This window comes from Anoplophora glabripennis, unplaced genomic scaffold (assembly GCF_000390285.2).
Source record: "Anoplophora glabripennis isolate ALB-LARVAE unplaced genomic scaffold, Agla_2.0 scaffold287, whole genome shotgun sequence".
Taxonomy (NCBI): Eukaryota; Metazoa; Arthropoda; class Insecta; order Coleoptera; family Cerambycidae; genus Anoplophora; species Anoplophora glabripennis.
Genome location: NW_019416441.1, coordinates 251,416 through 265,260, shown reverse-complemented (window position 1 = coordinate 265,260; position 13,845 = coordinate 251,416). Strand labels below are relative to the sequence as shown.

The following is a 13,845-nucleotide window of genomic DNA, read 5'->3' as shown; positions in this document are numbered from 1 at the left end:
AGAAAGAAGTAATTGTTACTAAAGTACCAATTTGAAAAAAGAGGTAAAAGCAATTACTGCAGACGTTCTTTAATGATAAACGTTTGCTGGATCATGCTTGAAGAAATGTTCCATGAAAATATTTCCTAATATTCCTATTGCTTTTATGAAAACTCACACCTAATCCTACAAACCAAAAAAGTGAAAGTTCCCAGACTAGAAGAGAATCAATATATTATAGTTTTAAATAGTTGAATTTGGAGGAAGATTTCAAGTAGACTGGGATAATACACAACACTTTAAAATGCTTCCTTTCATTACAATTACTAATACACCAGGAAAATTAGCGAAAATAAAAAAAGAAACTCGAAAAAGTCCTATCCGCGAGATTATTGTAAAACTGTCTAAACGAACATAATACAAGACATTTCTCATCTCGTGAGAATCATCTCTCGGCTTGTAGGGAGTATAAAATTATCTACAAAATGAGACTTGTAAAATTAAAATCGGTTAATAAACAAAAATGTTATTGCAAAAAAACAAGAAAAGTGCCCATTTTTTAATTTGTTTATAACTATCGCATTTATTGTTAAAATTTTATAAAACCTATGACAAGTTGAGGGTTTTGTCATGCTTTAAAAGTGTGCCAAAAGTGGGCGCTGTAGATGCAATAGTTTACGCACAATTCAATTTGTTTATAACGGAGGCTCCAGAAGTTATGAACTTTAAGCCTAACAATAAATAATTTGAAAATAATTTATAAATTTTTACTTTAATTTTACATTTAAATCGTAATTAAATAGCTAACAAAATATTGAAAAAACAAGCTTAATTTGCCTTAATATATAAAAAAAAATAACTTTTTAAATGACCGATAGCTTCATTTATTTATTTAACAATAGGAAAATAATTCCGAAATTGAAATTTTAATTAATTTTTCGTTTATCAATAATTTTTGTGACATTTTTGTAAATTAAATTAATTAAGTATAAAAGATGCATTTTTTCTGGGGTTCAGGGCTATTCTACGAATTCGTAAATATGCCCATTGTTATTTTTTCGTCAAGCTACCCCCAGTTTAAAAAAAAAATAAGTTTCTACGATGAATAGAGATATTGCAAAATTTACAGCGCGCATCAATTTGAACGATTTTTTTAAAAAGATTTTAATTTTGGCTCCTGTTGGTCGTAGAGGGTGATTTTTTTTTAATTGTATTTTTTTTTGTCAGCTGTCCATTGTATCTATTTTCGGTGAGGTAGCATAAATAGCATCAATTTTATTCAAATTGTTTATAAGCGAAACACGCACGGTTTTTTACTGCATAATTTGAGAATGTTAATGTCCAAAAAAATGGTGATATTTTTTAATAGGTCGCTTAATTACGTCTTTAAGATTACAATGACGCTTTCAGAATCATGTTTGGTTGAAAATTAACGCCTGTACAGAGGCTAAAAGTTCATAACTTTTGGAGCAAATAGAATTGTGCGAAAACTACTGCACCTACAGCGCCCACTTTTGTCACACTTTTAAAGTATGATAAAACCCTCAACTTGTCATAGGTTTTATACAATTTTAACAATAAATGCGATAGTTATAAACAAATTAAACCACCTACAAGCTGTCTGTGAGTCACTTTTCGCTAAAATTGATGATTTTCCCACTTATTTATTTAAATAGAAAAGTTAGCTAATAAAAGTTTTTGACTCACGAGATGAGAGACGTCTTGTATTATGTTTCTTTAGACAATTTTACAATAATCTCGCGAATAGGACTTTTTTCGAATAAAAATCTAATTTGCTTGGCATATAAGTATTGTTGAAAGTGTGAGTATAAAATATCCATAATATGAGTCGTTTTGGAAAAATTTCGACTGAACAAATTAGAAAAAACGTGGAAAAATCAATTAGGTACGCGAGCTTTTCATTTCATGGATAAATTTTTCTTTAATTCAAAATTTTGCCAATCAGTCATTTTGCTCGAAAAACATTTCATGTCATGTTCTCGTAAATGATTGGTAAAATTATTTCGTTACAAAGAGAAATTTATCCGATAAAAAGAAAAGCTCTTGTCATTTTACTGTTGATTAAAGTCAAATTTCAATTACTAATGTCTAAATGTTTTTAGTCTCTAGAGAACTAAAATAATTATTATTTAAAGAAAGATTATCAGATAGAATTGTTGTCGTTTCTTCTCAATCCTGATTTCCTGTTGAAGAGTATTGGATAAACGCAAAATAAAATAAGTCGAACACTCTGTATACTAAGCTCGTGTCAATGGTGTTTATAGTTCTAAGTTAAACTTACTCCAGCGAAGCCGACGCTGTGGCTAAATACGCTGATCAGCAGAAATTCTTATATAAAAACCAAAGTATCTTTGTTCTATGAAGTAATAGTCTGTTTTGTATGCAGTCTACTTAAGTGTAACGCTATAAAAGCTATATAAAATCTCATTAAAGATTATTTACTCAGTTTACATTTTATTCTTTTCTTCCCTATAACCTAACAAAGAGAATCTTCGACATATCTATCAATTCATTTGCCACTTTTTCATCCACTAAAATACTCCAAAGTCTGTGCCATAATCTGCTATAAATGTAGCTGCTGATATGTTCTATCTATGCATATATTGCATATCTTCATTATATCTCCATATTAAATAAAATAAATATGTAACATATACATCATTGGTAGTTGAAATATATTGTGTGTAACTTTTCTACGTCGTGATACTGGCGAAAAAAGTGATACACGCTTGCTACTTAAAGTTATATTAATTCAACAGACACTAATTTTCCATTCATAACACTACGTTTGAATTTCTGATATATCTTGTATCTGTTTACGGAATCGATTATGACTGTATCACGTCTGCCATGCCCGCTAACGTTTGTTTAAACAAATTAAATTCTCATTAAGAATAATTATTGTAAAATTCCACGAATATTGGGTGAAAGCAGTTTTCTCACGCACACCGAATATATTATTGGCTAATGTTGTAATAACAATTTTATTTATATTTGTGTACACATTGGTCAAGAATTACCGTATATACTGCGTGGGCGTATGTTTGTTTACCGTATTTGATCATTATTTATTACCGGAACGAAACATATTTATTTAAAAATAAGTACGCGTTTCAGAAATGTGTAATTTATCAAGTAATTCACGATAATTATTGTTTACACGTTAGAATGATGAAGTCGATTTTAAGTAATTAATTAATTCCTTAATGATATTTAGATGTGCTAAAGTTGTAGTCATCTATCCTTATAATAATTGTATAATACACGTTTTCTTAAGTCAATATTGTAAATAAGTAAGCAGCTTCGTTGATATAATATTGAATAAGGATTGAAGGATGAAAAACATTTTAGTATAAAACCCCTTTTAATGAAGTAAACTCTAACACAAGTAATTTTAGGAAATATTCAAAATTTGTTTCTGAAGATCACCTCTGACATGTCAGTAATTGAAATCCTACTCATCTCAGTTAATTCGTTTTCAATCACTAGCTTTGTCAGATACATGTATAGTCCAGGAAAATAAGCTAGGAAATGACCGTTTCGCGACTTTTTGTTTCGGCAAGTTGAATTTATCACTATATATGCTAAATATTATGTACAATAACATATTAGTTTCAACAGTCATAAAAATGGGGGAAAGATTGTTTACAGGGTACTTAATTTATATTTTTTTTATGTACATTCTCTTTTTTCGCTTATAACTTTTTTTCCATTTATTTCCACGAGAAACAGTGATGTACTTTTTTTCGTCTTCAAAAGACCTGCAAAACTAGCCCTCGAGCGTCAAAAAATATTGATTAGATGAAAAGTTATAAACAGAAGAAATTTATTTATGACTTTTGAATTAAAGATTTATAAACTGCGTTATTATTACCAGAACGTTTTGGCATCGCATCCTCTCATTCCTTATTGAAAAAGTATAAATTCATAAAATGTAAATGGTAGCTGTGAAGATAATTCAAAAGATTGAGTGATAGTTGTGAATTCGTGATTTCGCTGTCACCTTATTCTCTCAAGGATTTTAATAAATTATGTAATTTAAAAAAATTTCAATTATCCGTTTATCTTCTAAAGATAGTATCATAAACTTGAGATTTTTTGTAGAGATTAAACATTAAAGGAAGAAAATATTTGTTAAAAGTTTATCAATTGGTCTCCACACCTTTATTATCTTTTTTACGGGTTACGGTTTCGGAGATATTTGCTCAAAACGAAATTTTAGGGTCAATTTCAAGGAGCCGCAGGGATTACAAAAATTAGAAATCGAGAAACCAGAAAATACGGGTCAAAAAATTTCTCACGTAAGTAGACTGTACCTAATTTATTTTCCTTGTATTTCTAAATTACCCTGTATTTAATTGGATAGAAGTGGTAACAGTAGTCTCCCAATTTTTTTTTAGAAAACTAAATACCTATATTAAAAACTAATTTTCAACAGAATATTTGCAAAATTTGGCTCCCTGTGTAATAGAAATTGACTTTACCGCCACCTCTTAATCGAATGCTGAACTATTGTATCATAAAATTGGGTAAAATTTTTACTATCTTGACAGATTTCTAGACAATGAACTAGACGAAGTTTGTGAGATAATGAACCTTATGTAAAAATGCCGATATGTTTTTAGGTACAGAAATTTGTCAAAATAACTACTTTTTTATATTTTTTTGTACACCTAAATATTTGTATGACATAAACTTACTTAGTGCTGCATATAAAATTGTTTACTTTTGTTTTATATGCATGAGAAATTCCATTTTAAGATGTGACATTAGGTTAGCAACAAAGGTGAGTCTTAAAAACGTATTTTTAAAGTTATAATTTTATATTAGCAACATTTAAATGGTAAGAATGAATAAACAAAAGTTTAAGGATTCTATTTTTGCATTTAGTTTTGTTCTTCATGCTCTATTTTTTGAGATTTCAGTTCCTAAAAACACTACAAATACGGGTCATTTTTTGCTAGAAATATGGCCACCTTAAATAAGGGAATTTCGCTTGAAAATAATATATTTGACAGTCTGTAACTCCGTTGTTTTTCAACGAATCTTGACGATTTTTTTTTTAACTTAAAGCTCTTTTCATAAGCTCGTGCGTCGTTTGCAACTAAGGCTAAAAAATAAAAAAAATCCAGGTTGCAAATTTGAAATTAAAAAAAAGAGATAGATTTCAATGTATTGTTCTGAAATCTACCAAGAGAAAAATTAGTGCTATTGTGGAAGATCATCGGGATCGTCCAGACTAATAATTAGTTAATTTGTTTATAAGGCCATAACTTGTAAACTATTCAACTTACCGATTCCAGATTTCGTGTGAGTTATTAGACAGTGATAAGGAATGAGAGGATGCGATGCCAAAACGTTCTGGTAATAATAACGCAGTTTATAAATGTTTAATTCAAAAGTCATAAATAAACTTTTTCTGTTTATAACTTTTGATCTAATAAATATTTTTTGACGCTCGAGGGCTAGTTTTGTAGGTCTTTTGAAGACGAAGAAAAGTACTTTACTGTTTTCTCGTGGAAATGAACGGAAAAAAGTTATAAGCGAAAAACGTGAATTTACGTAAAAATTATACAATTAACCACCCTGTAAACAATCTTCCCCCAATTTTTATGACTTTGGAAACTAATATGTTATTGTACATAATATTTAGCATCTATAGTGATAAATTCAGCTTACCGAAACAAAAAGGCACTTTCAACTCTATATTTCCTGGACTATGTAGGCTCTTCTAATAATAAATAATTAGTTAATCAAACGTAGTGTACCATCTAACTTCAAAAGCTGATTTAAGTGATGTTCTACGTTAAAAATGTTAAATAGGAAATCATATAAAAGTTGAATGTTCATCATACAGGGTCGCTGATATGTATGGAAATGGTCGATTATCTCCTGAAGTCAGATAGCTTTCGAAAAATCATAAGACATAAACGTTTTAGGGTTTTTTAAAATCTAGTACAATTAAGAAAAATTAAATATACAGGTTAAATCAAACAGTCATGTCGAAACAAAGTTGCTTTTTCTTTAATGGAACATCCTGTATATTATTCTATAATTCAATTCTTCTCGAAATTCTAAATAAAATTCATATACCTAAATTTAACCGTTTTCGAGATATCGAACTTTGAAAGTAACTTTTTACTACTCTCACAATAAAATAAAAATGTCCCCAAATTATGGATATTTATTTTGAAAATAACACAAGGTAGAGAATATGGATATGATTTAATTTTTATATTATTTTTTTACAGTATATAAAAAGCATATTAGTTCAGAATTAATAAAAATGCATGAAACGAAGAAATGTAATTCTTAATGAATGTCCTGGATATTTTCAATTTTATTAAAACAATAAAAAAGAGAGAAAACAAGTTTTAATAAACAACAAATACTTTCATTGGAATTCTATTTTATAAGATGCTCAAAGTGTTCATCATTTACCACCTGACAATAATGAATTCGCTGAACAAAATTTTGTAGTAAATCTAAAAGGATGTTGGAAAGAATAGTGGAAATTCCATGCCTTATCCTTTCCTGCAACTCTTCGATATTGTGCGGCCTATTTTTGTAGATTATATTTTTTATGCGACTCCACAGAAAGTCAGGCAGGGTCATATCGGAAGACCTAGCAGGACTTGAATTCCCCTCTGTGTCAATAACTTCGCAGAAATCGATTCTACGATCGTAATAATCTTTTGTAACAAATGAATTTACGAAAGATCGTAAAGTTGGTAACACTGGTAACATGTCGCCATTTTGACAGTTCCATGAGTGAAAAAAGATCCTACCGTACACAGAAGCTGCATTCAATACGTTTACAACAGAAAAGTTAACAATAAAATATTTATAGATTTCGAGGCAAAATTGTTTAACAACTCTAATATGTTTGTTAAACTAAATATTAAGTTTTCTTGCTCTCGTCCTTCCTAACATCATCAGGCGATTTGATTTGAAAAATGCGTCTTTATTCAGTATTACTGTGGTTTGCACAGTGCTCTTATTACCGTGGTTTCTTGTTTACATCAGTCTTGAAGGTGCTCAAAATGTTTATAGTAATGCAAAATTAATAGATGCTGTTTTAATTTATGGCGAAATACGAAAAAATTCGTTAGCAGATTTCCACTTCGTTTTTAAATGCTGTTACCTTTATCGAGGTGGTTCAATGAGGGCGTGAGGAAGAGGAAATTTGCGACTGAATTGAGCAACAAATTTTCAATATTGTGGAAGAAAATATATTTTTTTTTACTAATGTGTAAATCATTTACAACAAAACAGATTCTACCTGGTACACAACACGCCCAAGGTTAATATTTCTCTCACGGCAATAAAAAAATATTTCTAAGTAACTTTCGAAAGTTAATTAACGCTAATGAGCAAGGAGCGTGCAGTGTTGGTTTTGTGGGTCACAAGATTGACATCTTGGGTTTGCACGTTGAATTTAAATCGTGAACTCGTCTGTTGTAGCAAACTACACGTGCCGTAGGAATTTGTTCCTTATAACGCAAATGGATGGTGGTACGAGTACGATTACTAAACGTCGATAATGTATTTTTGTACCTACTACTTCGAATAACAGATTAATGTAAATTTGTTTCCTCGAGTTTGCATATTCCCCGGGCCCTTGTTTAAGTGTATTTCCTGAAAGGGGATAATAAACTTCTAGATAAAACATGTTGTTTAACAGCATGTTAAACCTTTAACGTTTTATGCTAACTATAATGAATTTGTTAGAATTCCTTTTGGGCTTGGAAATGTCCCCACGTGGCTCGTGACATAGTTTCTAATAATAAAAAACAGGTATTTATGAAACCTCGCTGAGTGACTTCCGATTGCAAAACGAATACATTTTTGGTGTAGCTTAAAAAATGATATGATATGTAAAAACGTAATTTTTTGAAGTTAATTTTTTATTTTAATTAACTTGTATCAACCTTCTTTATATCATTATATTTACTATTCTGCTACGTAAGGTGGTGGTTTTAAATCTCATTTTCATTATAATTTTTATAAAATTGCGATTTTTTCCTTAATAAGTCTTTATTTCTTACCAGAACTCCCTAGGGAAAAAAGCGATTTCGAGTTATAAATTTTATGAACAAATAAATAGAAATATTTAAAATATTACATTTATTATGAATTCATATTTATAGTAATTGTACAGTTATTACATTTAGTAACATTTATAAAATTTGGATAATTATTCCCCTCGCGTTTACTAATTGTCACATTTTTGTCCAAATGATTTTACCGCTCCATTTCAGTCACCGGATGCTCTATATTATCTGACTAATCCATTAATACAGCTTAGTGCGACGTACTACTAGAATCTGGAGTTGAAGTGTCATTGTAAAGAATCCTGTTGGCTATTTCATTTTTCTTACTTAAACTGTCAGCAACAACTTTCCGCAATTGTGGCTGATTTCCACCCCCCATCACTCGACTGCTAATACATCAACTCCTGTATTAACCAATAACGTTGCCGATGTTCTTCGGAATGAATGGCTTGTATATGTTTCAGGATGTTTCGACTTCTCGGGCAATAAAAATTCGCAGGCAGCATTTGCTGCACTTTCTATTTGAAAATCACTCATTTAAAAATTATAATTAAAAACCAGGGAAATTACAACTTTTATGTAGATTATAAACACCTTAGAAACGACAAAATCCAAACAACCATAGCGACTTTGTAAGATATCGAATAATGTCAAAAAATAAAACCTAACTGTGGGAGCATATAAAATGTTGTACACCACGCAGCAGTTAAGTATAACTTACCAGTCTCGGACTCTATTGCCAGCCCTGGCTTCGCTCGGGCGCAAAATCCTCATCGACTGGTAAATAATACTTACCTCCTTTATGGTGTAAATAACTATTTCTACGTTAAATTTTACAGATTTCTTTGGGTTTCGCTAACATTGATTTATATTAAACTTTACCATTGAATTTGATGTTTTCACCGTAACATAGTTTAGATTTAGTCTAAAATGCCTGTATACTATTTACTGATTTACTGAGAATTTTTAAATTTATGTCTTAATGTTATTATAAATATTTTTGGCCTTATTTAATAAATTTCGCTAGAAAATTAAAAAAGCTTGCTCTCTTAGATCATAGACTTCTAGGTCAACTAATAGAGCGAAAAATGATGCTGTTTTCACACTTAAATATGACAGCAAATGTATTTTTTTTTGAAAAATACTTAGTAAATGAAAAATTACATTGTTTGCAGTTTTTATTATTTAAAAAAAATTGTTCACGACTTTGCTGGGGAAATCACTTGGGTTTTCATCTACTAAGTATTTTTCAAAAGGTAATACATGAAATTTCCTGTAATATTTAAGTGTGACAAGAAATCTCTATTCGTTAGCCTATTCTACTATATGCGGTAGCTAATTTCTATGAACCATAGAAAATACCCACTTTGCATTAAAATGTTTTGTTGTACACACCTACTTTACTCTCTCTATGTTCTCAAGTTCCACAAATTCGAGACAACAAATAGGATTTGCGAGATTTAAGACTATACCTCAGTTCCGTTGTTAAAATTACGTAATTTGTTGAGTAATCGCACAAAGGAAGTTTATTTAATTTTGTGTACACCTCTAAAATTGTTTCGGTGAAACGGCTAGAAAACTGGCACTAATTTCGCTGGCAATAAGCATTCCATTTCGAATTAAAGTAATCCGTAATATTCCTGTGAAATTACAATTTACATTAACCCCGAGCTATATGGATATTTATAATAATCCTTTAGTAATTCTGGATTGTACGAACAAGACACACGTAATTGGATAATTATTTTAATTGCAGATGAAATTCTAGCTAGGCACTAACGCCGATATATGTGCTATATAGTGCAAATGCTATGGTTTCTGTAGCCACAAATGGAGAGATTAGCAGTTGGAAAATAAGTATCTGAATCTGTAGGAGTGTGTTATTGTTTCAATTACAATTTTATGACATTTATGGCGATTTGTCGCTAACGTTCAATAATTTGAATATTTTTAGATGGAAATAATAACTTTTGTTTTCTAAGAATGTTGACTAAGCCTGTAAATCAGAATAGGACAATAAAAAAACACTATAAAATGCCATTGTTGATTAGTTGAGTCAAACAAACAGCATTTTTTAATAGAAATCTAGTTGTGTACCCGGAATTTAATTTTGCAAAAATCCGTTAGTGCGAATTTTGGTGTTAATTTCAACCGCTTATTTACATATAAGGGAATTAATGTCGGATGCATGTCGAAAGCACACACATCGGTTTTTCATACCGCATAGTTTTTATTGTTTATTATGTTTGACCAATGGTCGATAAAGATAACGGGTATATTTCGATTTAGTCATTTCGCAAACGATAAGGAAGACGTTCAGGATACCAATAAGTTGTGTCATATTTGAAGCCAGAATGTAAGTGATAAGCAGTTAACAATATTTTGAGATAGAAAAACAGTATTTCATTTCGCTATTTATAATAACGTCAAATTAAATTTAAAAGTCTCTTTTTCTTGCAGTGAGATTTTGTAATATCTATTCTGTTGCGAACTTCTCCATTTTAATTAAAAAAAAACTTAATTTTAAGTAATTCGATTATCATGAACAAAAAATGTCTTGAGATTAATAGAACTGTATTAACTATAGCGGAAGTTCATATTATTAGTGGAAGTACAGTATTCGTTACAAAATTATAAATATACGTATTTGGTTATTCCTTATATTTACAAATTTTTTATACAATAAATTTTTCAAGAAATTGGCCAAGAAATTAGTATACTAGTAGCACATTTTTAGACGTTACAGCAAATTGCCCAATTTATTGGTTAAATTAATAATAATGATAATAACAGCAAACCACGAGTATGAAAATTGATACTATGAACCAGTTGTATTGTTTTCGATTTCTCGATCAATTTATTAAGTAAAAAATTTGAGAACGTAGAGGTAATCTTGAACCCTATTAACATAATTATATTTTTTTATCCTAAAAGTATTTTTATGGTACACCTACTCCCACAATAATTACAGTAAACTATTTAAACTATTTCTCGAAATCCAAAAATGGGTTAATTTAAAAACACACGCCTGTTTTACGTATAAAACAAACTATTTTTATTGGCTATAAATTGCTGTAATTTATTATAGAATCTCGTTTTTTTTTTTGGAGACATAATGCCCAATTTACGTGATTTGATCTCGAAATAGCTACATCAGAATATTTTAAGAAGTACGCATTTCATTTAAATATTCCCGGGGATACACAAAAACATTAAATACGAGGGTTGAGGTAAACACAATGCTGTTGGATTGACGTGTTTGTGTTGATTTGTTATTTTCGCGGTCGGTATTTTTCTTTTAGGAACCTTTAAGTACATTTAATCGATATTTTAATTAACTATGGTGTATTCAAGTGAAAGATAGTGGTTTAAAAGTTTAGCGACATGGTACATATGTTAAAAACGTATTTCTTGTGACAGAAAAAACATATGCGGATATTGAAAAGCGGGTTTCGCTGTTCAATTTTTCTTGAAAATCGTGCCGGCACATTTCTTGTATTTTTTTGTATCTTTTTGGATGGTAGGAGAAACCCCCCAAAAGTGTTACCATAAAACGTATTTAAAAGTATATTTCGTAGTTTCTTTTATTATATTTGTAGAAATCTCGCAAGGACCGGTTTTTCCGATTTTTTAGTGATGGTTTTGGCATTAGCCAAATAGAGCTTAGCGAAAATGTTTAAATTTGCTTACTGTTTCTTAACTATCAACAAGGAAAATGTAGGTACCGTACTTTCGGAAAAATACCATTGCTACATTTATGACACTAGAAAATCCAGAAATGTGCAGGGTGATTCAGAACTTATTTAAAAAAAAAATTAAATGTACACTCTTACTCTCTTGCTGTTTACAAATAGAATTTTGTAACAAAAAACAACAAAAATGGCAGTATGAATATGATTTAAAAATACACTTCTACAAACGGACAAAAAATTTAAAGGATTTCTTTCTCAAGGAAAGAAATAAATAAAATTTTATAACACCTGTTCAGTATCAGCATACATCAAGAAATTCGACTGCCGCTATTATATTAATTAATAAAATTAATTTGTGGATTTAGTTAATAAAATAAAATAATTTGACATGCCTGATATTACAGCAACTGTTCAAAATTTTGTTCACCGACGTATAAATACATTTGGGCCAATCTTACCCAGTTTCTACGAACTAACACAAATGTTGTCTTGCTTCACCATAACACAGTGTTTCACCTTAACACAAATGTTGTTTTGCTTCATCATAAAATAAAGGTAAGCCATTTTTGACACTGGAAAAACTAATGTAAACACTATCGCCAAAACGTTAATACTACGGATTTCAGTATTCAGAATCGCAAATGACACTAGAGACTAAAGTAGCCCAGCGATGTAAGGGTTGTAAATACTAAACTTCAATAATTTTTTTTCGGATTTTACAAAAAAAAAAATTACGATTTGACTCAAACTTGTTTGGATAAGTTGTGAATCACTCTGCATACCAGTCATTTCCCTATTTAAAGGGTTTTGAAGGTTAGAAAAGTGACAAAGTAGCTGAGAATATGTGGAAAATTCTCTTTTCAAAATACGATCGGGAAGAAAATTTTTAACGACAACAATGCTGACGCTACCTCTTTACTGCTTACAAATAAAATGAGCCCGTGTTTATGGAATCCAATTTCACATTACAACTTTTCATTTCAACATAAATATTAATAAACAGTTAGTTGATTAATGTTGATTGAAATTTGATTTTAGCCATTAAAAACTAACCTGTAAAGCCCCCACAAACCTGCAACTGTTGTACAAGAATATTTCTTTCGTTCCTGAAATTCCCAATGACTGCGCGTCTCTAAACTGTAAGAGCCAGTTACATTCCTGCGATGTTTGCACAACCTTATAAGCGGACAAAGCTCACTATTTGTTTAAATATCTGAAAGCCGGCGCCTATTTCAATCTTAATTAGCGTTTCAGCCTTTGGCCCCGTTAGTCCAGGCCGCAGAATTCACACCGATTTGTCTTGGTTAAATGTCAGAATGGATGGCTGTCGAACTGTTACCTTTGTGTAGAGTATACTTCAATGGGAAGGTCGATTTAGATTTATGTTCCCCAAACTGTATTAGCGACTGTGGTCGAATTACTTTTGCGTTAATGAAAAAAGGAAACAAATGTCTTCGAAACAGTAAAGAATATTGTGAAGATGTAAAGAGGCTGTAAGTCTATGGGTACGGTTTGTTCCTTTCTGTTCACTTTTATTCTAAATGGTGTTGCTTTTAAATTCATTGTAAAGTGTAAAAGGTGCTATAGTCTGTTTAAAATTGAAAGAGAGTAATAAAAGCTTATTATGTGTGCAAATCGTAAATAAATGTAGTACTGGTGCTTATATTCAATATTTTTATATTATCGGTATAGGATGAGGTGTACTTTTAAAAAAACTTTGTGCGATCGGACTGTACTAAATTGTAGCAGGTAACTAAAGTGTAATCCCCAACAATCCGTCTTTGTCTATGCCGCTTCAATTTCTCGGTCCATTTCTCTTAGAAGTAAACAATATAAAAACAGCATTTCAAAACATGAGGCTACTTTAAGCATCATAACCGGGTTAAGAGGGTTTTTAGTAATTCAAATAAAATTATTCAATATTATTATCAAAATATTTATTTAAATTTAATGAATAGACTTTTATTCCACACAAAAATATATGTATTTTGAAAATTCAAATTATGGTGAGTAAATGTAGTGTTGTATAAATGTACAATAAAGAAAATAAAAAAGTAGGTATATTAAAATTCATCCTCTGAATATTCTGATGAATTATC

The 13,845-nt window shown here is 30.2% G+C and overlaps 1 protein-coding gene across 2 annotated transcripts in view; it reads left to right on the top strand.

Annotated features, from left to right (window-relative positions):
• LOC108905132 (tissue inhibitor of metalloproteinase) overlaps positions 1–13,845 on the top strand; it is a 95,361-nt gene that overhangs the window by 34,683 nt on the left and 46,833 nt on the right. The window contains exons 1-2 of one of the 2 annotated variants that reach the window (XM_018707906.1): positions 10,147–10,410; positions 10,884–10,885. The exons of the other annotated variant lie outside the window; for it this stretch is intronic. The gene's annotated coding sequence lies outside the window, so the exon portion shown is untranslated. Of the gene's footprint in view, positions 1–10,146; positions 10,411–10,883; positions 10,886–13,845 lie in introns of those variants that run through there. 2 annotated transcript variants of the gene reach the window in all.